This window comes from Solanum stenotomum, chromosome 11, assembly GCF_019186545.1.
Source record: "Solanum stenotomum isolate F172 chromosome 11, ASM1918654v1, whole genome shotgun sequence".
Classification (NCBI taxonomy): Eukaryota; Viridiplantae; Streptophyta; class Magnoliopsida; order Solanales; family Solanaceae; genus Solanum; species Solanum stenotomum.
The window spans coordinates 15,976,101-16,002,337 of NC_064292.1; the positions used below are offsets into that span (position 1 = coordinate 15,976,101).

General features: G+C 36.9%; 1 pseudogene; it reads right to left on the minus strand.

Annotated features, from left to right (window-relative positions):
• On the minus strand, positions 1-26,237 carry LOC125845700 (feruloyl CoA ortho-hydroxylase F6H1-2-like; annotated as a pseudogene).

The following is a 26,237-nucleotide window of genomic DNA, read 5'->3' on the forward strand; positions in this document are numbered from 1 at the left end:
TCAAATTTTAGCAAAATCTAATGATGCTTTACCATAAGGCATCTTACGGAAGAAATAATCCCAATAATCAGAAAACAAGACATGTTTGTACACTAGTTTTTCTCCATATTTTAGCATTTGTAAAATAGACCAATGACACTGTCAAAGCTAGGATTCACAAATAAAAGTATTGATATTTAAGCCCTGCTCGAATCAACTGCTACATAATGTTTGAAACTATTGTATCGATCATTGATCTACAATGAATCACCTATGTTAACCGCTAAGGCACCTTTGATTGGATTTATGTGGATCCAATTATCACCTTTAGCCCCTCGAGCATATAGGTCTCTCGTGTCATCTTGGAAGAGCAGAGTGATGCAGGAGACGTCGTAGTGTCGGCGAGCCCCAATGGTGATACTTGGATTTGGACATGGTGGATAATATTTTATGTTGATAGCCATAGTTCCCATCAAGAGAGGTTCTAAAGATTCATCAATTTCATTGACATTGAGACCCTTCAATAGCACCTCTAACAACTTTCTAGTATGTGGCTTAGCCCACTTTTGATATTGATTAACGTTTCAATCACACCTCATCCAATTCTATGTGTCAACGATCGTTAGTCAGTATAAAACCCAACGAAAGGTTGGGGTCGAACCCACAGGGAGCGACGTGTTCAAATTCCATTAGGAAGTACAAATATGGTCTAAATAGCTATAGGAATAGAAATTAACGAAAAAGACATGTAAAGAAGTCTAAAGGGGGTGACACGAATGTCAGATAGGGGGTTTTGATTTGCAATTATTAGCTACAACACAATCAAACACTACGATTAAAACAATATAGAGAGGAATTCTCGGGATGTGATCTATTATAGGCAAATTTCACTATATGGGTAATTGAAATTACTAATAAATAGCTAAATACCCATGGGTAGGCTAGGCTATTGGTGTGATAATTTTCTGTTGAACAACTATCACGATTCAAGTGATTTCTTTCGAACATCAACAAGCTTAGCAAATAAGAACGGTCAAACCTTAATTCATCTACTCTCCCGAGCTAGATAGGTAGAATCAAGGTTAGAATTTACTCTCTTGAGATAAACCCATATCACCCCAATAATTACAATCATCAATTGAAAGCTTTGATTCTAAAACCTCTTTTTTAAGAAGGCGCAAAATTCTAAGTTCGAATTGCATTTGCAACTACAATCTTAGATAATAACACATATATCAATTAAAACGCACTTCAATTAACCATTTAAATCAGTAATTAACAACACCTATAAGCTAATTCAACCCATAATCACATGATCACACCCCAAGAATTGGGTTTTAACTAAACATCATAAAAAGGTAAAAATAATTACCAACTCGATTAGCCATCAACTGGGTAATAAATAGTCTCCAAGCCTTTACAATTTTTTCCAAAGGTTAAATTCAAAGACCCAAGTCAAAATCCTCCCAAATTTACAATAAGAACTCTAAAACTTAGAGAAAACTCTAACTCTAGAATGGGAACTGTAATATCTGGGTGAGAAATCGTCAGAACTCCTTTTAAAAATCAGTTTATAGTTTTACAAAATTTAGCCTAAAAGTCCAGTCGACGGATTAAGTCGGGCTCGCCGAATGGTTCTGCGATCCGCCTTTTTCTCTCTTTGTCACTCCCCGAGCGTACACCATGGGCGTGACTGGCACTCGAGAACCATTGTTGGCCCTAAGCGAACCCTTGGCCTATCATACTTACTCAGCGGAATACTTAAACATAAGAAACATAACTCATGAAATAACTTAAGAGATAATAACATAGCCAAAGTGGCAACTCAAGTCTTAAACGTATACAACTGAAATGAATAAGACTAAAAAACTATAGCTATCCATTTATGAAGCCTCTAAAACAAAGAGGGATGTCGGGACAAGACCCCCGATCATCCTAACAACTGAAATACTAGAAAGCAATGTAAAAAAGAGCCCTCCGGAAAGCAAGGAGGCTCACCAACAGACTCTGAGTGCTCAACTGGATCAACAAGGCACTGGATGATGATCCTGGTTACCTGTGTCAGCATCATAACAATGATGCAGGCCAAATGGCATCAGTACATTGAATGTACGAGTATGAATGGAATCTGAAAGAAACACTTACCTTGGCTTTACTCAACTCATGAATAACTTAACTCAATATAAAGCAACAATACACATGCAATATATAGAAAGCTTTAAAAACAGTAGAAAGCAACTTAGTTCGTTAAAGAAATGCAATAACAGACTTAATTGTACTCGTATAATAAAGTAATATAGTTTCTATGGGAGTTTCTCTAACCGACAACCACCACTATGAGCCTTAAGTGGTGATACAACGTCTTTCTCACGCTGCCAGAACTGTCCTATACTTTGTCATCATATAGAACACCTTAACTAAGTAGATCCACTAGTCTACGCTAAAAATTACTTGAGGAATCATCTAAAAAGTATGATCATTTACTACTCATGATGGCTACATGGTTTATGGAGACTTGAGTTATTATGAACTCGCATCCCCATATCGGTGCTCAATACTACTCCCAAAAATATACTCAGCTCATATGTTTTTAAAACAAAACTCTTTCTTTGGTTTGAGATAATTACTCAAAACTTAGCTTGAAAGCTCTCTTGGAAATCGGTGTTTCCCTTTCTTGTTCAAATGTGAAAACATTTTTAGAAACTTGGGAATACTTAGCTCCCTTATAATCTTTGAAGAAATGAACTTCATTCTTTACTTCTTACTCTTTACTCAACTTGAACTTTGAGTCTTAAAACAAAGTTAAAAGCACTTGCAAAACACTTCTTGAAAGGCTCTAAGAACTTCCTAGGGTTGGCTCTTAACTTTCCTTGAATTTAAATTTGTGGATTCAGGTTATGATTCATGTTTCTGGATGATTTCTAGATGTTTAGAAGTCATTTAGAGTAGTTAGAATCTATAAGAAGTGTTAGTACACTTTAGAAGGACTTAAACGGGCTAAACGATGAAAAACGGGTGGGGGTAGACGACTCGGGCGCATCCCGGCGCACCGTGCCAGCCCCTAAGTTACTGGGGCTCGTTTCTGGTGCACTGCTGGCACGCCGCCCTAGCCTCTCTAGCGCAGATGGGGCGCGCTGCACCAGACCCTCCCTAGGTGCAATCTCATGAATTTTTCTTCTCGATTTCTAACCTTATTTCCATTAAACCCAATTCCTTTGCTCAATAGCTTCTTAGATTCAGATACTCAAAACATGTACACTAGAATCTAACTCGAAACAACTCTTAACATCGCTAAAACATCTCAAGAAAACCCATCAATCCCATGTAAGTTCAAGAATGAAAACAATTCAAGAACACAACTCAAGAACATCAAATTCTCAATCTTTTAGGAAGAAAATCACACTGAATTAAACATGTTTGGCACGTGGGTGAATGAACCCAACTCTATGTGAACTCACATACCTCATAGGATTGAATCCTTGGCGAAATCCACAACCAAACTCAAACGTTCTTGACGAATCTTGCCTTTTCTCCTTCTTTCTCCTCTTTTCTCATTTCTCCTCTTTTCTCTTTTCTCCAAGCCCTAGAGTAAATTTCCAATTTTCTAAAATGACCAAACTCTGATTTGACCTCAATTAAACTCCTAAAAACGAATTAAAATAATTGGGTTAGGAAAAGAATAAAATACCCTTCCAAAATCCGATTTTAGACTTTCCTTATTTGAACAACCCAACTTCGAATGGTCATATCTCACTCATATGAACTCGAAATCGCTCAAACTCGGTGGCGTTGGAAAGATTATTCCAAGATATTTCCTATAATATCCATAAACACACCTAACTGATCCTGAGCTAGGAATTATGGTTGTTTGAAGTTGACCAAAAATCCAAATCAACATACTTAACAAATTTTCCAGATTTTTATATTCTTTCCAAAAATGACAATTTCCAATTTTTAACTTCTTTCTAGTTCTTTCTAGTTATGGGGTGTTACAATATCTCCCCCTTGGGAACATTCGTCCTCGAATGAGCTTACTCTTAGTAGGCTAAGGGTGTAACATGTAACATTCAGCTCAAACACCCAACAAGCAATGCAATTACACGTTAACTTATAAATGAAAGAGTACTAAGAAGAGGATTAGTACCTTGGTCTGGAACTTCTCCAGTTTCAAAGAGATGTGGATATCTCTTCTTCATATATTCCTCAGCTTCCCAAGTAGATTTCTCAACAAATTGGTTCCTCCAAAGGACTTTGACTGATGCTACTTCCTTAGTTCTCAACTTGCGAACTTGGCGATCTAGAATCTGGACCGAAATCTCTTCATAAGATAAGCTATCCTTGATTCCAATATCTTCAGTTGGTATTATCAATGAAGGATCACCCATGCACTTCCTCAACATGGAGATGTGAAAACCCGGATGAACCGCGGCTAACTCTTATGGTAGCTCCAACTCATAAGCTACATTACCTACCATTTTCGATATTTTGTAAGGGCCAATATACCAGGCACTAATCTTACCCTTCTTACCAATTCTCATAAAACCTTTCATTGGTGAAACTTTCAAGTATACCCAATTATCTACTTCAAACTCTAACTCTCTTCTCCTAACATCAGTGTAGGATTTCTGACGGCTCTGCGCCATTTTTAAACTCTCTTGAATGACATTTACTTTCTCCATAGCTTGATGAACTAAGTCTGGTCCTATCAATCCTGTTTCACTAACTTTAAACCATCTAATAAGAGATCTGCATCTTCTCCCATAAAGAGCTTCATAAGGAGCCATTTGGATACTAGAGTGGAAACTATTGTTGTTAGTGAACTCAAATAGAAGAAGGTGATAATCCCAATTACCCTTGAAATCAATCACACAGGCCCTCAACATATCCTCTAAAGTATGAATAGTGCGCTCTGCTTGACCATCTGTCTGAGGATGAAAAGCAGTATTTAAGTTCACATTTGAACCCAAGCCTTTCTGAAAAGATATCCAAAACTGTGTAGTAAATTGTGCACCTCTATCTGAAATAATCGAAACTGGCACCCCATGAAGTCTAACTACCTCTTGAAGATACAACTTGGCATAGTCCTCTATTGTATGGGTAGTCTTTACCGGCAAAAAGTGGGCTATTTTTGTCGTTCTATCAACAATCACCCAAATAGAATCGGGTTGCCTGCGAGACCGTGGCAAACCTGTGATGAAATCCATATTGATCATCTCCCACTTCCATTTCGGAAGTTCTATATTCTGAGCCATACCACCGGGCCTTTGGTTCTCTACTTTAACTTGTTGGCAATACGTACACTTAGCAACAAACTCTACAATGCCCTTTTTCATACTACTCCACCAATAAACTTCTCTCAAGTCACGATACATTTTTGTGAAACCTGGATGGATAGAATGTCTGGAGCTATGAGCTTCATACATGTTCCTCTCTTGGAGTTGATCCACCATTGGTACACACAACCTACCTTGATACCTCAACACAACATCTCCCCCTTGTTCAAAACCCAATATTTTTCGCTTATGAACATTTGCCTTCCATTCAAGCAAAATAGGATCTTGGTCTTGCTTCTCTTTTACTTTTGACACTAATGATGATTTAGCCCCATTCATCACCACTATTCCTCCTTCAGTGGAATCTATTATACGAACTCCCAATCATGCAAGTCTATGCACATCTTTCGCTAACTCTCTCTTATCTTCCTCAGAATGGGTGGTACTACCCATAGACAACCTGCTCAAGGCATCAACAACAACATTAGCCTTACATGGGTGATAAAGAATACTCATGTCATAATCCTTGAGTAATTCTAACCACCTTCTTTGTCTGAGATTAACTTCTTTCTAACTAAACACATACTGAAGACTCTTGTGATCAGTGAATACATCAACATGAACACCATACAAATAATGACGCCATATTTTCAAAGCAAACACTACAACATCCAACTCTAGATCATGGGTTGGGTAAGTTTTCTCATGAACTTTCAACTGTCTAGAGGCATAAGCTATAACCTTACCATTCTGCATCAACACACAACCCAAACCAACTCTAGACGCATCACAATATACCACAAAACCTTGAGTACCTTCTGGTAAGGTCAACATTAGGGCAGTAGTTAACCTCTTTTTCAATTCCTAAAAGCTTTTCTCACAAGCTTCAGACCATTGAAACTTCACTATCTTCTGAGTTAACTTGGTCAAAGGAGATGAAATAGATGAGAACCCCCTCTACGAACCTTCTAAATAGCCAGCCAAAACCAAGAAACTCCTAATATCAGTTGGAGATGTGGGTCTAGGCTAGTGGCAAGGGGACGGGAACAGGGACTGGGGGACGGGGGATGCCTTGGCTGGGATTTGACAGTGACCGGGATTAGCGGGATCAAAATTCATCCCATCCCGTCCCACTATATATACGGGATAGGACGGGGCTTGGTGGGATGGGACGTGGGATTTTTATTTTTTTATATGTTTATTTATTTCAATTTGAAATTATATGTTATTGAATAACATTTTTAGTTTACCTGGTTTTCAATAACATATTTAGCTAATAAAAATGCCTAAGTTTTCAAATTTCAAGTTTCAAGTTTCAAATTTCAAATTTGAGAAGTTCAAATTTGTATTTTAAATATTTTAAAAGAATTTAACTTGAAATTTCAAATGTCAAATTTCAATTTTTAAATTAAATATTTTAAAGTTAGTATTTTAAAATTAAAATTAAAATGCAAGACAATAGTTATATAAAAAAGACTTGAATAAAGCCTTCAAATTTATTCAATAAATTATAATTGCAACTTAGAACTTAGAAGTTACAATTTACAAATATTAGTGGAGTAACTAATCTACTCAGCTACCTTTTAGGAAGGGTTTTGTTTCAATAAGTTCTCATATGTAAAACTAATATTTGTTACAAATATTAGATGAGTAACTAATTTACGCAGCTACCTTCTAGGAAGGGTTCTGTTTCAATTAGTTCTCGGATGTAATCTAATATTTGTATTCTCCGTTAAAATTCAATTATAATTGTCGCATCATATCGACGGTAACATCCTCTGGTGTTGACAAACTTGCTAGAAACTTAACTTTGGAAAATTATAATTCCTCATCTCGGTGTTGACCCAGTCTCTAAATAAAACTGATGTTTCCAAACTTTCTTCCGCCAATGAATGTCTATGATCGCCAAGTTGAAACCTTGCCACACTAAAAGCAGCCTCTGATGCAACTGATGAAGCTTGAATAGCTAGAACACCACAAACCATTTTTCTCAAAATTGGAAATGCAACGCTCTGCCTCCTCCACCATGCTAATAATTCTTCATTGCCATCTTCGTCGTCCACTATTTCTAAAGATTGATTAAGATATTCTTCAAAATCATCACGGTTAGTAGAATTAAGACCAAGAAAACCTCGCATAAAACTATTAATTCAAGCTTTAATTTGAGGATTAGAAGTTTGACCAACTTCTCCTTGAGTATTTCCTATAGTTCTTTTTCATACAAAATTTTAGCTTCTACTTTTATGCTAGACTTACACATTTCACAAATTGGAATTCTTCCGATAAAATTTCTAAAGTATCATAAAAAGTATGAGCAAGCCCCTGCACACCTCATAATTTATATTGAGGGTTAAGTAAAGTAGCAGTTAAATAAATTTGAGGAATAGGAAAAAAATATTTTTAAAATTTTTCAATCATACTTTCAATTGCAACTCTAAATTTTTCAATTTTTTTGTATTTAGAAAATTGAATTGAAATAGCACAAATATTTATTAATACTGATGAAATAGTAGGATAATAAATTCCAGAAAATATGGTCATAGCATCATAAAAAAGTCTTAAAAATTCTAATAGTTCATTAGTTTCTTCCTAATCTTCTTCACAAATTCTATCTAATGGGTCAACATTATGAGCATTAAACACCATTTGTATGGGTTATTTATATTCGTAAGCAACTGAAAGCATTTCCTAAAAAGAATTCCACTTTGTTTTAATATGTCTTGGAATTTTTCTTGGTGGCAAATCACATAGTACACAACGCTCATTAAATTCCCTAATTCTAAAAGCTCTATGAGCATAAAAAAATCCAGGCAACAGCATATTCAATTTTCATACAACTACAATTAAATAATGAAATACCATCTTGTACAACTAAATTTAATATATGTGCAACACATCTAACATGAAAAGCATTAACATCAATTGGACATAATCTAGTTTTTAACATACTAGTAGTGTTTGTATTATTAGATGCATTATCTAATGCGACAGACATTACTTTATCTATAAGCATGTAATAATCTAGAACACTCAAAATATTTGAAGCTAAATATGCACCGGTTTTTTTCTCTACACATTCTATATAACTTAAGAGTTTTTTTTTGCAAATTCCAGTTATGATCAATCCAATGTGCTGTAACAGTTAAATAATCATATCAATTAACACTACGACCCATGTCTGAAGTTATAGACACTCTACAATCTAATATGCTAAGTATACAACGAAGATATTGACAATGTTTACCTTGATATAAAAAACATTAGATTTAACAGTATTTCTTGAAAAACCTCTATAAGTAGGATTATAAGTTTGTTGAATATATTCAATAAAATCGGGATGTGAAGGAAAACTATAAGGCAAACCACAAACAGAAACCATTTTAGCTAAATTTTCGCGATCTCTTTCCTTATTATATTTACGTTGTGTTAGTGGACCACTAGGGTTAGAAGGATCTAATGTTTCTTGAACCATGTTAGAAGCCCCTACCAATTCATTGACATTAATATCAAAATCATTAACTGGAATTCCTTTTTTTCTATCCGCTAATGCTTTAGCTTCTTTATATTGAATTGGCACACAAGATAACAAATGTCTATTTAAGCACCCCGTCCCACCTTGACCTCTACCTTGTGTATGTTTAAAAGGTTGCTTACATTTATTACAAATAGCAATAGAGTTTTCCTTATCTAAAGTCATAAGTTGCCACATAACAAAATTTTTAGGGCGTTGATACTTCACCTTCTCCCTTGTAGGAGGTATAAGGGGTGGGCGTCCACAATTTTGCTCCGTTGAATTTGTAGCTTCATTTGGAACTTCTGTCACCGGACTAGTAGATGTATCTTCTAACTCCTCTTCTCCCGAACCAACTTCTACTTCTTCACCTGAATTTTCATCAAGATAAGGATTAATATTACCATAAATTCGTTCTAAAATTTCATGATCGAGTTGAACATTTGAATCAATATCATAAGAAGTATCATCAAAATAAGTAGAATCATTTGTATTAAATCTAACTCTAGACATTGATTTAGAAGAAGTACCACCACATTTACTCTTATTTTTTTCCTTACTACTTTTTTTATTAAAATTAAATAATTTACTAATGCCACTTGGTTCTTTCTCTTTTCCTTTACCGGTATATTTTTTGCTAGAACTCATATTTAATTATATATAAAAATAATAATAACACAAAAATTAATAGCGAAAAATAAAATATAAATATTATGAAACGAATGTACCAAACGTCTGCGTTAATAGCAGACGTTATAACTGATTCTTGAAGCTTGTAATTTGTTGTAACTTGTAATTTGGAACTCCAATACTTGATAGCAAATATGAGAATTATATATATTCTGATATAATATGAAAATTTAGAATTGAAATATATGTATTATAATAATATGAGACTTAAATGGAATCAAAATTTAATACTTAAGATTAAGAGGATATAGAAATAGATGAGAGAATAGATGATTTTGTAAGAAATAATAACGGACAGAGGGGTATTTATATTATTAAAAAAGGGTTAAAGTGTATTTATGATAACTTAAGGGTTTAAATTAAAATATTAAAAGTAGGGGGTGGTAGGGGGTGTTGGGGAAGTGAAAAAGTGGAATAAAAGGTTGGAATACTCTATTCATACGGTCCATGAATGTTGCAGGCGCATTGGTCAAACCAAAGGACATAACTAAGAACTCATAATGACCATAACGGGTCCTGAATGTTGTCTTTGGAATGTCACATTCCCTTACTTTCAACTGATGATAGCCTAATCTGAGATCTATCTTAGAGAAACAAGTAGCACCCTGAAGCAGATCGAAAAGATCATCAATTCTCAGAAGATGATACTTATTCTTGATGGTAACCTTGTTCAATTGGCGGTAATCTATACACATCCTAAGGGAACTATCTTTCTTTCTCACAAATAAGACCGGAGCGCCCCAAGGTGAGACAGTTGGTCGAATAAATCCTTTATCAAGGAGATCTTTCAACTGTTCTTTAAGCTCTTTCAACTCTGTTGGTGCCATTATGTATGGAAAAATAGATATAGGATGAGTATCTAGAAGAATGTCTATACCAAAGTCTATTTCTCTCTCAGGAGGGACTCCGGGAAGATCATTTGGAAAGACTTGTTGAGACTCTCTTACTTCTGAAACTGACAAAATATGAGGTATCTTAACACTAGAGTCATTAACTCGGACTAGGTGATAGACACACCCCTTGGAGACCAACTTTCTTGCCTTTAGGTACGAAATGAAACGACCTTTAGGCACTGCTGAACTACTACTCCACTCTATAACTGGCTCATTAGGAATTTGGAACCTAACGACTCGAGTTATACAATCAATGGAGGCATAATAGGCATGAAGCCAGTCCATACCTAGAATAACATCAAAATCTACCATGTATAACTCAATTAAATCAACCATGGTGTTTTTGTGAATGATGGATATGACACAATCACGATATACTCGCTCAACTATAATAGACTCCCCAACAGGTGTAGAAACACAAAAGGGTTCACAGAGTTTCTCAGGAAGAACATCAAAATTATTTGCAACATAAGGGGTTACAAAAGATAACCTTGCTCCTGGGTCTAGCAAAGCATAAACATCAAGAGTAAAGACTTTGATCATACCAGTGACAACATCTGGAGAGTTCTCTTGCTCTTGGAGACTAGTGATCGCATAAAGGCAATTTGCTCTTCCGCCAGTACCCGAAGTAGCTCTTCTAGGTCAGCCCTGTCTGGTGGAGCAACTGATGAAGATTGGGCTATATTGCCCTGATTCCCATTACCTTGTCAGTTCGTGGGGCACTCTTTCATGAAATGACCCTCTTGTCCACACTTGAAACAACTTGTGGAGCCATCGCGACACTTACCTGGGTGGGTTCTACCACACTTAGCACATGTAGGATACCAGTTACCTCCTTGTGCCACACTACCACAAGATTAGGAAGGTCTAGCCCTGAAGTGCTGTGAATTTTGACTATTGTACTTACCTTTGTTTCTGGGTGCAGGTGCACTAGCAGATGATGGAGCATGTCCCTTTTGATTTTGCTGAAATGACGAACGGTTCACATTACTTCTTTGCTGCCCGGACTCATTTCCTATCTTCGCTTTCTTGTTTCTAAACTCCTTCTTATCCCTCAGTTTCTCTTCCTCAACCTGCTCCACATAAACCATCAACCTTGATATATCCATGTCACCTATTAGAATTGCAGTCTTACCTTCCTTACTCGACAGACGAGACAACCCAGCAAAAAATAAACTCATTCTACTCCTCATATTCGCAACCATCTCTAGAGAAAAATGGGATAGTTGGGTGAACTTCAACCCATACTCATGAACACTCAAAGAATCCTGCTTAAGTGTGAGGAACTCTCGTACCTTAGCCTCCCTCAGTTCTCGGGGAAAGAAACACCCCAAGAAGGCCTCTTCAAAACAAGCCCAACTCGCAGGTGGTGCTCCCTCAACTTTACCCTTCTTCTACTGGTCAAACCAGGTCCTAGCAACATTCTTCAGTTGATATGCATCTAGTTCAACTCACTCAGTATCTGTAATGTGCGTGACCTCAAATACCTTTTGCAATTCCTCAACAAAATTCTCTGGATCCTCAGTAGTGCTTGAACCAGTGAAACTTGGAGGATTCATCCTCAAGAACTCTCGGATCCTCGAAGTATCAGCTTCTTCTTATTGATCCCTCCTTTGTTGCCCAGCTTGGTTGGTCACAACTTGGCTTAACATCCTTATCGCTTCCCTAAACTCAGCATTGGTAAGTTCTCATTGGGTTGCACTTCAGGTGCATTGGGTACCCCTTGCCCATCAACATTACGCCTAGCAAGACAACCTCTGACATCTCTTCATGGAAGCATGATTAACTTAAAACACGCACAAGCACGAATTAGAAAGAGACTTTATAGATATAAACTCTATCGCACGAAATGAGTGTTAAAGAAGTGAGTAATTTCCTCAATGTTTCAGCCTCCTAATTATAGATGTGGCGCGCTTCACATCGATAACTAGGACTCTACTGACACGGCTTCATAGACTCCCTAGGACTCTTGAACTCTATACATTGATACCAAGTTTGTCACACCCCGAGCCTACACACTGGGCGGGACTGGCACTCGAGAACCATTGTTGTCCCTGATGTTTGCATAATCAAGACACAACTTCCAATTCAAGTGTCTATGATCTTACAATAGTAAAGTAACCCAACCACGGTTCAGGGTCGAGTCCTAAGGGAGTGGTTTTGAGAATTAATAGAAAAATAAAATTAAGTTCTACTTAGTCATAGCTAAAAACATTATCGAATATAAACATGTTAAATCTAAGGGGTGACGCAAGCGTCAATTATCAATGGGAGTTTGTAACAAGTAAGAAAAAACAGCAAAAAATGCAAAGAGTACCAATCAAGGAGATGGGATTCTTGGGATGTGATAGGAATACGGGATAAACTAAACTATTGGGTACATGCTTTTGATAATAAATCCGTTGAATATTTGTGACTAGGATAGACTATAGTGGGGATAAATTCTCTCTCAAGCAACTTACCCCGAATCAACTCAGTTTCTCTCGAACTCCGAGTTGCCGCATGAAGAACAGCCTCTGCCTTAGCCCACTCACTCTCTCGAGCTGAGTGTGTGGGAGAAGGACTAGGTTTCACTCTCTCGAGTTGAACTTCATGTCGACCTAATCCCATCGGTCATCAATTTAGTAGTCTTAGTTTTACGACCTCTCTCTCGAGCAAGCCGAAACACAAAGGTGAAATCGTATATGCAACTACAATATCATTTAGTTCCACCACAACTATTAAACGAAATCACATCTAAACAATAAATAAATCATCAACAAGCAAGACCCAATATATAATTTAACCCATATTCACAAAATTACACCCTAAGAATTGGGGTTTTATCTAGACATGTAAAAGAGATAGAAATTTATACCAGTATGAGTTTGCATTCAAATAGGTATGAAGATTTAAGTCTCAAACCAAGCAAAGTGTGAAGAATCCACAAGACCCAATTCCAAATTCTTGTAGTTCAAACCCTTTGAATCTTCAAGTTCTTCAAAACCCTCTCCAAACTTAGAACTCAAAATTCTATGTATAAAAATTCTATATTAAAAATCTGATATTAAGCTACAACTCTCAACGAGTATTTATAGTTTTCAAAAATTTGTGTTGTAGTGGATCATTTGGCATCGTTAGTCGAGATCACCGATCAACTCGGCGATCTGCCCTTTGGTAGGTTTCATCGCCGTCTTGCTCTATCCTTCAGCATCGCCGTGTTTTGGATCATTGGGCAACATAGTACTGCTTTGAGGAACTGATCGGCGACACGTTGACTGCTCATTTTCACCGTCGATTTGATCCTTTCTTTCAAGGCTTAGCACACTGGAATAAAAGGCGAGGATAAGACCTTTTGGCGACTCACCGAACGGGTTAGGCAATTATCAGATCTTTATTTCTTCGTTCTTTCTGCTGCCTTTGTTCCTTTTTGCTAAGTAGTGTCCATGCTTTACCTCAAATTCCAAATACCTGAAACTTAAGGGTTTTCATCAGATATTGAGACAAAATATGCATTTGAGGACACTAATTCTATCAAAATATATCCCTAAATGAGTCCAAATCGTAGACTCATCAACACACCCAACTTAAACTTTTGCTTGTCCTCAAGCAAACTCAAGTCCAGCTGTTCAACAAGGATGTCTCGAACAGTGCTACACAAGACTCAATCATGAATGCACACAACAAGAATCAATTTACTCACGCAAAGATCAATTTGTGTACCCAAAGATTCAAGTTGTGACACACCATTCTCAAAGATTCTCAAGCTCGCAATACTTGCTTCAAATGCAAGTTCAAGCTCAACTATAGTGTTCAAATGCCCTCACACAAATAATGATTCCACATTCACACAATGGTTCACAGTTTAAAGCTTCAAAATCATATGCAACGCTTACACTCACAAAGAAGAACACAGTGCATAATTTCACCCATAGGTTTGCCCGTATTTTCCAATCAACACTTGCTTCAGCTCACTCAAAATCACAAAGGTCTTTCAAGGCTTGTAATGGGGATGAGTGCAAAGGTATGGTCAGTTAGGCTCAGTGACTTTCATCCTCATGAAATGTGGTTCTCTCAGCACTTCCTTTCCTTTTCTTTCATCAATTTCATTAGTGCTCATAAGTCATTCTAGTATTCACTTCCCGTGGATTATTTGGGAACCCACTTCTTTTATACTTTTCAACTTTATTCCACAACTTTTCTATTTCATTCTTTTTCTTTTTCTTTCTTCTCTCTCTCTTTTTTATATGGAGGGGTTCCATTTTTCTCAACACCATGGGTTAAAGGAGACTTTCCTTGCACTTCTTGATTTTTCCTTCTCTTTTCACCACACCTCCAACTTAGGCTTTTGGCCTAAGTTGGCTATTCGACTAACCACAACTTCATGAGGATTATGGGTGATGGATAAAGAAAGCTCATTGTTTTCATCATGTTTCTTCCAAAGAGTAAGGCTCAAAGGGTGTTCAAAAGCGGTTCACACACTTACAAGGTAGACCACAAAAGAGGTATATGTCAAATTGGCTCACACTCTTCGAAGTTGCCTAAGATCATATTAAGAGATAGCATCGCTTAGTTGACCGGACCAACAAGGCAAATTCTAGGATCCATTATGAATAGTTCACACGTAAGCTCATCACACTAGGCATTAAACTATAAATCAAACAAGACTCCACATTTTCACTAGTGTGCAACGATCATCACAATAGACTCGATTCGACAATAGGCTAGTCACAACGAGATGCAAAGAGTTCACATATTGTCTATGCAACTTCATTTGGCCTCATCATAGCCGCACATTTATGTTCATTCAATTATGAGAACTATTCAAGTCATCGGTATTGATCGGAACCGAGACTCAAATTTTGCAAAAGAACAGCCGCATTCAACACACTAGAGGTGGCAAAAAAAATTCTGAAGGGTCAAAATAATTTTGCAATTTAAAACATGGAGCCACAAGCTCAAACCTTCCATGAAAATAGTATTAACACAATTATCACTTACAACCCAAATACATAAACAAAACACGATTCACGAATAGCAAGCACACAAAGGTGGGCCTCACCCCACCATAATTAAAAGTAATTTGTCCTCAAATGCAGATGAATTAAAGTATCCAAAAAGTAAAAGTAAGAAAGATAGAGAGGGAGCTAAAGAAAAGATCATGTCTATGCAGTCTCTCCATCTATCTGGGCATTAGTGCCCGATGTGTCAGTATGGACTTGGATAATAGTCCCGGGAGCCACTTCATAAGGTTCAGCGGCAACTGACTTGTTATGATTGTCCAAGTCATGAGCCGCCAAAAAAGAATGTATAGTTGTGTAGAATCCATGAGTCCACGAAGGGGCAGTGGGATCTCGGGGGACAGATCTCTTGCTAGAACTAGGCTTTTTGCCTTCACTTCCTGTCTGCTAAGGATTTGTTTTACTTGTATCTTTCCTAAAAAAATTCGCTCTTATCTATTGGGGTGGCATGATTCTCCCTGCTACTTTAGGTCTAGACATGTCTACAAAGCTTTGAAGTAAAGTTAGAAAATATCCCAACAAAAGCATAGAAGTTCAGCTACAGAAAAACTCCGCCGAACTAGTTGGCGAAACGTGCAACTTCTTAGGCGATTCAACGAGTGCAATGCATAGAGGGTACAAGGGTGCAGACAAAGGATGAAAAGGGGTTTTTTGGCGAGACGCCAAGTGCGTTCGGCGATATCAAGCTTCTCGCCGAAAGTTGCAGAATCAACAACAAATTTAGCGTTAAATTAAAGGTGAGATGGGGACGTTAGGCAAACCGCCGAGTTATTCAGCGAGCTCGACCTAGCTCGCCAAATGGCTCAATATGCCTATTTTCAACCCATCTTCTCAAATTCAACCCCACAACCCCCGAAAACAAAATCAAAACATGCAATAGCCAAATTAGGCTCATACCCAACGGCACTTATGCGTAACCCACAATTTTTCATCCACTATAAGGCATAATTTTTTGGAATCAACTATCTAACTCAGTACGGTCAATAATATCGAAATAAAGCAAGCAAACAAAAATTGTAATCCTACCAGAGAGGCCCAATACACATCAACAAGGTAATGTCATTGCTCTAAAGTACAAAATCAATAGAAATAACTTAAAGTTTGGGAACCAATCTTTTGCGCTGACCAAATTAAGATTGAATCGCTAGGCAGCAATGTAATCCAAGTTTTGAGCACAAATCAACAACTAAAATACTCTAAAAGTGCAAGAAATATAAAGACTAGAGTGCAAAAGAATGAATTTGAAACTTTTAAACCTTTGGCCTGAAAAACCGTCCAGTTATTGCCCATTCGGCGACATTAGCCTCGATCGCCAAATCACTCGGTGTTACGCCAAGTAGCCATTTGTCTCGCCAAATTTTACAGTATCTCCAGTTATTGTGGGGGTCCAAACGGTGATATTCATCGGGATCGCCGACTTACCAATAATTTCCTATGGTCACCGAGTTTTACAGAATCCAATGTAAATTGGTCTTGAGTCTAATGGTGGTCTGGTATGGGTTCACCAAACCTTCCGGCGATTCACGGAAAGGACCTGTAGCTCACCAATGTGTACTTGTCGATCACTCTCCACACTTCCACCTGTGCAATCAACACACCATTATTTAATCAAAGAAAAATAAAGCAATAAAGAGTTTTAGGTTACCTCTCAAACAGCGCCTTAGTTAACGTCGCGGCACGACGCAAGTCCACCTTCAAACCTCATTCTTGGGGTTAGCCATAGTGTAACTAGGCAAACCCCCTTTTTGTCTCGGATTTAGGTGAGATGACATCTGACCCATTTGGCTCTCTAGTTGTTTGATTGATACTGAATGGGAGGTGACGGTCTGGCTCAGGGTCAACACATCTTCCTTCATATCTTTCAAGATTTTGCCTGAACGCTTAACTTTGTTGAGAATACGAGAAAGCATATCCTCAGAGCTACCACACTACGAATCCTTCGGCTTTTGGCGTTCATGGGAAGGCACATATTTGTCCTTCTCCCTATCTTTCCAGTTAGGATTTTGGTCCCTCCATTCTCTGTCGCGATCCTTCCAACCATCATCCCTAGCCCAACCTTGGTTACCACCCTGCCTTGGGTAGTTTGAACGATAATCACCGCCTTGGTTGGCTAGAAAGTTCACCTCCTCATTGTACAAGGCTACAAACTTCTCATCCTCAAGATTTGCACACCCAACCCCCACGCATTGACACCACGGGCACCAGCCCCCATGAAATTTTTAGATAAACGTCAAGTTGTGTCGTGATCTTGGCCATGTTTTAGTCTCTCTCATGATCCTTCTCCATCTGCTCCTTAGATAGCTTGAATGTGAAAGGAGAGACCTGGTCTTCACGAGTGTACCATGCTCGGTTTATGGTCGTCATGCCATCTAAAAGTTGGGAAGCTACAGCATATGGTTGCTGCATCAAGCCTCTAGGTGAAAGTTAGTCAGCGACACCTTTGTTTACCGAGACCAGGCTTCAGTAAAAGTACTGCAGCAAAACATTGTCGGGCAGACCATGAGTCGGGCATTGGAACACCAACTTTTTGAATCACAGCAAAGTCTCATGAATTGGCTCGCCCTCCAAACGCTTAAAGCTTTGGATACTGTCCCGAAGAGTCATCATTTTCAAGGGAGGGAAAAATCTCACATTAAATGCAGTGACCAACTCCTCCCAAGAAGTGATGGATTCGCGTGGCAACTCCGCCAGCCATTTACACGTTTCTCCCATCAACGAGAAAAAGATAGCCTTAACCGAACCGACTCCTGAGAAATATTTTTGAAAAAGAATGGTCCGCAGACATCTATGAAGTTTCGAAGGTGCTCGTGAGGATCTTCATGAGTCAATCCGCTGAAAAGTCCATTTAGTTGCAATAGTTACAACATAGTGCTCGTTATATGGAACACCGCATTTCCTTAGGCTGTAGGTAAACGGATGGCCCCAATACCTCCCATGAGATGGGGGTCATTAATGTTGGGTTCTTGGACATCATTGAAATTTCTAATGTCATCTTAGTGGCCAACCTGGCTACCGTTACTGCCATTAACACTCATGCTTTCTGTTTTCAACACAAACAATAGAAAAAAAATTGAAAATTAAGTAAGTGGAACTATAACTAAGAAGAAGAAAAATTTTGTTAAGCTAAAAATTGTCAAATAACACCACTCCCCAACAGCAGCGCCATTTTGATGTTTGCATAATCAAAACACAACTTCCAATGCAAGTGTCTATGATCGTACAATAGTAAAGTAACTCAACCAAGGGTTGGGATCGAGTCCCAAGGGAGTGGTTTTGAGAATTAATAGAAAAATAAAATTAAGTTCTTAATTAGTCATAGCTAAAAATATTATCGAATAAGAACATGTTAAATCTAAGGGGTGACACAAGCGTCAATTATTAATGGGGGTTTGTCACAAGTAAACAAAAATCAGCTTAAATATAAGGAATAGTAATCAAGGATAAAAGATTCTTGGGATGTGATAGGAATACGGAATAAACTAAATATTGGGTACATGCTTTTGATAATAATTCCATTGAATATTTGTAACTAGGCTAGACTATAGTGGGGGTAAATTCTCTCTCGAGCAACTTACCCTGAATCAACTCGGTTTCTCTCGAACACCGAGTTGTTGCATAAAGAACAGCCTCCGCTTTAGCCCAATCACTCTTTCGAGCTAAGTGTGTGGGAGAAGGACTGGGGTTCACTCTCTCCAGTTGAACCTCATGTCGACCCAATTCCACTGGCCATCAATTTAGTAGTCTTAGTTTTACGACCTCTCTCTCTAGCAAGTCGAAAACACAAAGGTGAAATCATATTTGCAACTATAATTTCATTAAGTTCCACGACAACTACTAAACGAAATCACATCTAAATAACAAATGAATCATCAACAAGCAAGACCCAACAGATAATCTAACCCATATTCACAAAATCACACCCCAAGAATTGGGGTTTTAGCTAGACATGTAAAAGAGATAGAAATTTATACCAATATGAGTTTGCATTCAAATGGGTATAAAAATTTAAGTCTCAAAACAAGCAAAGAGTGAAGAATCCACAACACCCAAGTCCAAATTCTTGGAGTTGAAACCCTTTGAATGTTCAAGTTCTTCAAAACCATCTCCAAAGTTAGAACTCAAAATTCTATGTATAAAAATTCTATATTAAAAATCTGATATTAAGCTATAACTCTCAACGAGTATTTATAATTTTCAAAAATCTATGTTACAGTGGATAATTCGGCGTCGTTAGTCAAGATCACCGATCAACTCGGCGATCCTTCCTTTGGTAGGTTTCATCGCCGTCTTGCTCTATCCTTTATCATTGTCGTGTTTTGGATCATTGGGCGACATAGTACTGCTTCACAGAACTTCTCGGCGACACGCCAACTGCTCTTGTTCACCGCCGATTTGATCCTTTCTTTCAGGGCTTAGCACACTGGAACAAAAGGCGAGAATAAGACCTTTTGGCGACTCGCCAAACGGTTTCGGCTTCGCAGATCTTCATTTCTTCATTCTTACAGCTGTCTTTGTTCCTTTTTGCTAAGTAGTGTCCATGCATTCCCTCCAACTCCAAACACATGAAACTTAAGGGTTTTCATCAGATATTGAGACAAAATATGCATTTGAGGACACTAATTCTATCAAAATATAGCGCTAAATGAGTCCAAATCATGGACTCATCAGGCCCCAAATGAACCCTTGGCCTAGCATACTTACTCAGCTGAAGACTAAACATAAGAAACATAACTCATGCAATAACTTAAGAGATAATAACTTAGCCAAAATGGCAACTCAAGTCTTAAACATATACAATTGAAATGAATAGACTAAATAACTATAATTATCCGTCTATGAAGCCTCTAAAACAAAGAGGGATGTTGGGAAAAGACCCCCGGTCATCCTAACAATTGAAATACTATAAAGCAATGTAAAAAGGATCCCTTCGAAAAGCAAGGAGGCTCACCAACAAACTCTGAGTGCTCAACTGGATCAACGAGGCGCTGGATGATGAACCTGGTTACATGTTTTTGCAACATAACAATGATGCAAGATAAATGGCATCAGTACATTGAATGTACGAGTATGCGAAGGGGAAACTAAACATAACATAAGCTTGAACGGAATCTGAAAGAAACACTTACCTTGGCTTTACTCAACTCATGAATAACTTAACTCAATACAAAGCACCAATACACATGAAATATATAGAAAGCTTTTAAAATAGTAGAAAGAAACTTAGTTCGCTAAATAAATGCAATAACAAACTCAATTGTACTCGTATAATAAAGTAATATAGTTTATGTTGGAGTTTCTCTAATCGACAACCACCACTATGTGCCTAAGTGGTGATACAGCGTCTTGCCCACGCTGTGAGAATTGTCCTATACTTTGCTGTCATATAGAACGCCTTAACTAAGTGGATCCACTAGTCTATGCTAAAAATCACTTAAGGAATTATCTAAAAAGTATGATCCTTTACTACCCATGATGGCTACATGGTTTATGGAGACTTGAGTTATTATGAACTCGCATCCCCATATCAGTGCTCAATACTACTCCCAAAAATATACTCACCACATATGTTTTTAAAAAAAAACTCTTTCTTTGGTTTGAGATAATTACTCAAAACTTATTAAAATCTCTCTTGGAAATTGGTGTTTCCCTTTTTTGTTCAAATGTGAAAATATTTTTAGACACTTGGGAATACTTAGTTCCCTTATAATCTTTGAATAAATGAACTTCATTCTTTACTTCTTACTCTTTACTCAACTTAAACTTCGAGTCTTAAAACAAAGTTAAAAGAACTTGCACAAGACATCTTGAAAGGACTCTAAGAACTTCCTAGGCTTGGCTCTTAACTTTCATTGAATTTTAATTTATGGATTCAAGGTTATGATTCTTGTTACTAGATGATTTCTAGATGTTTAGAAGTCATTTAGAGTAGTTAGAATCAATAGGAAGTGTTAGTACACTTTACAAGGCCTTAAATGGGCTAAACGATAAAAAATAGGTGGGGGAAGATGACCCGGGCGCGTCGATGTCGTGCCGCTCCAGCCCCTAAGTTACTGGGGCTCATTTCTGGTGCAGTGCTGGCCCGCCGCCCCAGCCTCTCTGGCGCAGATGAGGTGTGCCGCGCCAGACCCTCTCTAGGTGCAATCTGACGAATTTTTCTTCTTGATTTATGACCTTAATTCAATTAAACCCAATTCCTTTTCTCAAATATCTTCTTAGATTCAGATACCAAAAACATGCACACTATAATCTAACTCGAAACAACTCTTAACATCGCTAAAACATCTCAAGAAAACTCATCAATCCCATATAAGTTCAAGAATGAAAACAATTCAAGAACACAACTCAAGAACATCAAATTCTCAATCTTTTAAGATGAAAATCACGCTGAATTAAACGTGTTTGGCGCGTGGGTGAATGAACCCATCGCTATGTGAACTCACATATCTCTTAGGATTGAATCCTTGGCGAAATCCACGACCAAACTCAAACGTTCTTGACGAATCTTGCCTTTGCTCCTTCTTTCTCCTCTTTTCTCCGTTCTCCAATCCCTGGCGTAAATTTCCAATTTTCTAAACTGACCACATTCTGATTTGACCCCAGTTAAACTCCTAAAAATGAATCAAATATAATTAGGTAAGGAAGAGACTAAAATACCCTTCCAAAATTCGGTTTTAGACTTTTCTTATTTGAACAACCCAACTTCAAATGGTCATATCTCACTTATACAAACTCGGAATCGTGCAAACTCGGTGGAGTTGGAAAGATTACTCCAAGATCTTTCCTACGATATCTGGAAACACACCTAACTTATCCTTATCTAGGAGTTATGTTCATTTGAAATTGACCAAAAATCCAACTTAACATACTTAGCAAATTTTCCAGATTTTTATATTCTTTCCAAAAATGACTATTTCCAATTTTAAACTTCTTTCTAGTTATGGGGTGTTACACTCTTCCATCGCCATTTTGTATTGGTTCTCAGCATCCTAAGTCCTATAACTTTGGGAGATCCATTGTGTTGTCACAGAACCGATCGGCAATTCGCCGACTGCCCAATTATGTCGCCGACTTGGTTTCTTCCCCAGGTCTGGCACACTAGAACTTTAGGCAAGCTGAAGAGCCACTCGGCGGTTCGCCGAGTGGTCTTGGCGATCACCAGGATCGCTTTTCTCCACTTCATCTTGTTTTGCTCCTTTTTTCTTGTTAGTGTCCTTACCTTGCTCCTTAGCTCACATACCTGAAAATTCAAGACTTTAACATCAATTTATAGCATAAATTAGGCATTTGAGGACACTTATACTATCAAAACAAATTCCTAAATGAGTCCAAATCTCCGACTCATCAGATACTCCAAGACTTGGTTCCTATAAACCAGTGACAAAGTCAGGAATTTCGTTAAAAGCTTATAAAATTTAATGGCAAGTTAATTTAATGTCAATGTCAAGAATTTTACTAAGAGTGTTCATATAATCCATTAGAAACAACATTTTGGCCCCACAAAGGTAGAAATAAGATCTCCGTACATCATATCCTCTCCATACCCAACTTGTGGAATTATACTAGAAATATTATTGTAAAAAGGATTAAAAAAAACACCTACTTAGGCAGTATAATTCTGATTTAAGTTATATACACATTTAAAAAATTTATAGATAATGGTCAAAAACAGGTCTGAAGTAACAATTTTTTGCAAGCCTCCTATCTGAACTATCATCAACTAATTATCAAAATACATCTCAAAATTAATAAGTCAGTCTCCAATGGGGAGAAATTTTATGCCTACTAAATTTGTGACACAACCATTTGTGATTGTATTGAGACACTTGGTCAAGTAAGTTTCGAGGTTTGTTTGATAAATAGCTAACAATAATTCAGAGAGAAAACACAAAAACCTTACAGTTAAAGCTATGAAACTCATGAAAAAACTAATACTTCAGGTATATTTTTTACTTACTCAAAAAGACGTGACCTACAAATTACACGGAACAAAAAACTCAAAAAGTTACATTGTTTGAGAAGGCCAAAGATTGCTATCATTTTCTGGATTACAACCATGTTTTATACTATCCCTCCACTCCAAAACTTTCTCATTTTTATTACCAATAGCACTCCAAAACATCAACACAGATTCACCATCACTATAACTCTCTTTATAATACTTTACTTTTTCTTCAGCTGGCAATTCGAAAAACTTGTGTGCTGCATCTTTCAAATCTTCAAGAACTTCAATTGGGATCCCATGATTGATGATTTGGAAGAAACCCCACTTGCTTGTTGCTTCTTGAATTGATTTTTCAATATTGAAATCATCAAAATTTGATAAATCAATTGTTGGGATTGATTCTTAATTGTCAATTTGGGATTTGTGTAGTATGTGTTCTTTTGGTTGAATACATTGATTTGGGATAATTTCAAGGCCTCTGTCTACTAGGCCTTTTATTCCATTTGCTTTCTTGATTACAAAGTCAAGTATGTCATCATTTGGTTCAAATTTGATGAAGTCATTTGTGTGATGAATCTTGATTAGTGTGTACTAATGGAAGAAGGAAATTTGAGGTTTTTTTATGGTGGGCTTGAGAGAGGTGTGAGGGGGACAAGGGGGGTTGGCTATGAAATAACCTAAACAAAATTCTTGAATTATTTTTTTATCTAGTGTTTCAATTTTTTTTCTTTTAAGTTTTAATCAAACATCATCATCATAAAATATATCTTCTAGAAATATCTATTTGGAAGTTGGTGAGGTGGCTTCTTGGTGTCATATACATGAATTGTGGTTTGTTTGAATAATATTTTTTTTGAAATTTGTAAACTCTATTATATCCATAAAAAAAATTATCAATAAAAATAGTACTACTATAATTTAATATTTTGTTTTACTTTTGATATTATAATTTTATAGCTATATATTATTATGACAATTGAGAAGATTTGATGGGGACAGATACGAAATATGTATTATTATTTTTAATTTGAGTAAATAGCAAAAAGTTTTAAAAAGTCATAAAATCAGTACTACGTAAATCTGTTACAAGAAAAAATTACATATGCTTGAGTGCATTTCCATATACATTACTAAATTTTCATCATATTTCTGTTCTTCGTTTGCTAGAAATTTGATACATTAATTTACCTCTCTCCAAACGTGTTAGATAGTGTCAAATGTGAAATTATTAAATTTAAACTATGCCAAATGCTCAAAATTCAAGGAAATGTGAAATTATACACCAATTTATATTGGTTAAATGATTGGAAACTACATTCTACAACATATCAACACAGTTTTTAATGACTTGAGCTAGTAAATAAAATGGTCAATGATCAAGCCAAACTTGGATGGATTTGACGAATCATATTTTTATGAATGAGTTTTTGTTGTTAGGGTGAATTTTTTGTAGAATTTACATTGTATTTGATAATTAAAACTCGACATTTGGTACCAGTTTTCGTCATTAAGAGACTATCTATCACAATCTTTAATTGTGGAGGGGGGCATGGGGGGAAGGGAGGGGGGATCTTCACCCTATATTTGATACTAATCTTAGGAGTGAAAGTAAATTGATAATAAAATTCTTTAGTTGATGATGGAGATAGTTACTACCGGTCACGATGTTATAAAATGATAAGCGTCATTTAAGTAGGTGTTTTGTCTCATATTTTTGTATTCAATATCCGATATAAAACTGAATGCAAATTCATTTCTAAACACAAGATCTTTAATTGATGGCAAAGATATTTACTACCCATCATGAGTACATGTTTTTTCTTATTCTATATTTGATATCTGCTTTAAAAAAAGAACATTTTTCAAATTATTGAGTTCAAGTTTAAAATTATCACAGTGCTACACACCAACGATTGGAAGATAAAACTTACAATATTACAAAGAAAAAAAAATAGGGTAAAGTTATTATAAACAAAAAGTTGGATAAAGGGTAAAATAAGATTATTGAATGATTAGAACAAATCAAGCTAACGACACAATCATACCAACTCATTGGTTATGTAAAGAGAGTTTTTGTCATCACATGATAACAAATTTGACAATACATTCACTTAACAAGAAATTTGTAGATTAAAATATCAAATTTTAGCAAAATCTAGTGATGCTTTACCAGAAGGCCTCTTACGAAAGAAATAATCCCAATAATCAGAAAACAAGACATGTTTGTACACTGGTTTTTCTCCATCTTTCAACATTTGTGAAAATGGACCAATGACACTGTCAAAGCAAGGATTCACAAATAGCGGTATGGATATTCGAGCCCTGCTCGAATCAACTGCTACACAATGCTCGATACTCTTGTATCGATCATTGCTCATGATCTGCAACGAGTCACCTATGTTAACCGCTAAGGCGCCTTTGATTGGATTTACGTGGATCCAATTATCGCCTTTAGTCCCTCGAACATATAGGCCTCCCGTGTCGTCCTGGAAGAGCTGAGTGATGCAGGAGACNCCCTAGACTTCACTTTGTATATGGTCGGCACTCGAGAACCATTATTGGTCCCAAGCGAACCCTTGACCTGGCTCAACTCTCAGCGGAAGACTCACTCAACATAAAATGAACTCAAATGTAAATTTTAACTCAATGTCTCAAAAGATAAACTCAAAATATTTTAGAAATAAAACATTCACTGGCCAAAAGAGGCAGTCACGTCTAGAACATAACAACTGAAATGAACAAGACTTATGAACTACTATTGTCTATCTATCTATGAAGCCTCTAATACTATGAGGGATGCCGGTACAAGACCCCCGATCATGCTAACAAATTGAAATAACATAATTAAATGAGAGATCCTCCGGAATCAAGGAGGCTCACCAAACAAATCTGGAACTCGACTAGATCAACGAAGCGTTGGTTGATGATCCTGGTTTTCAGTATCTGCAT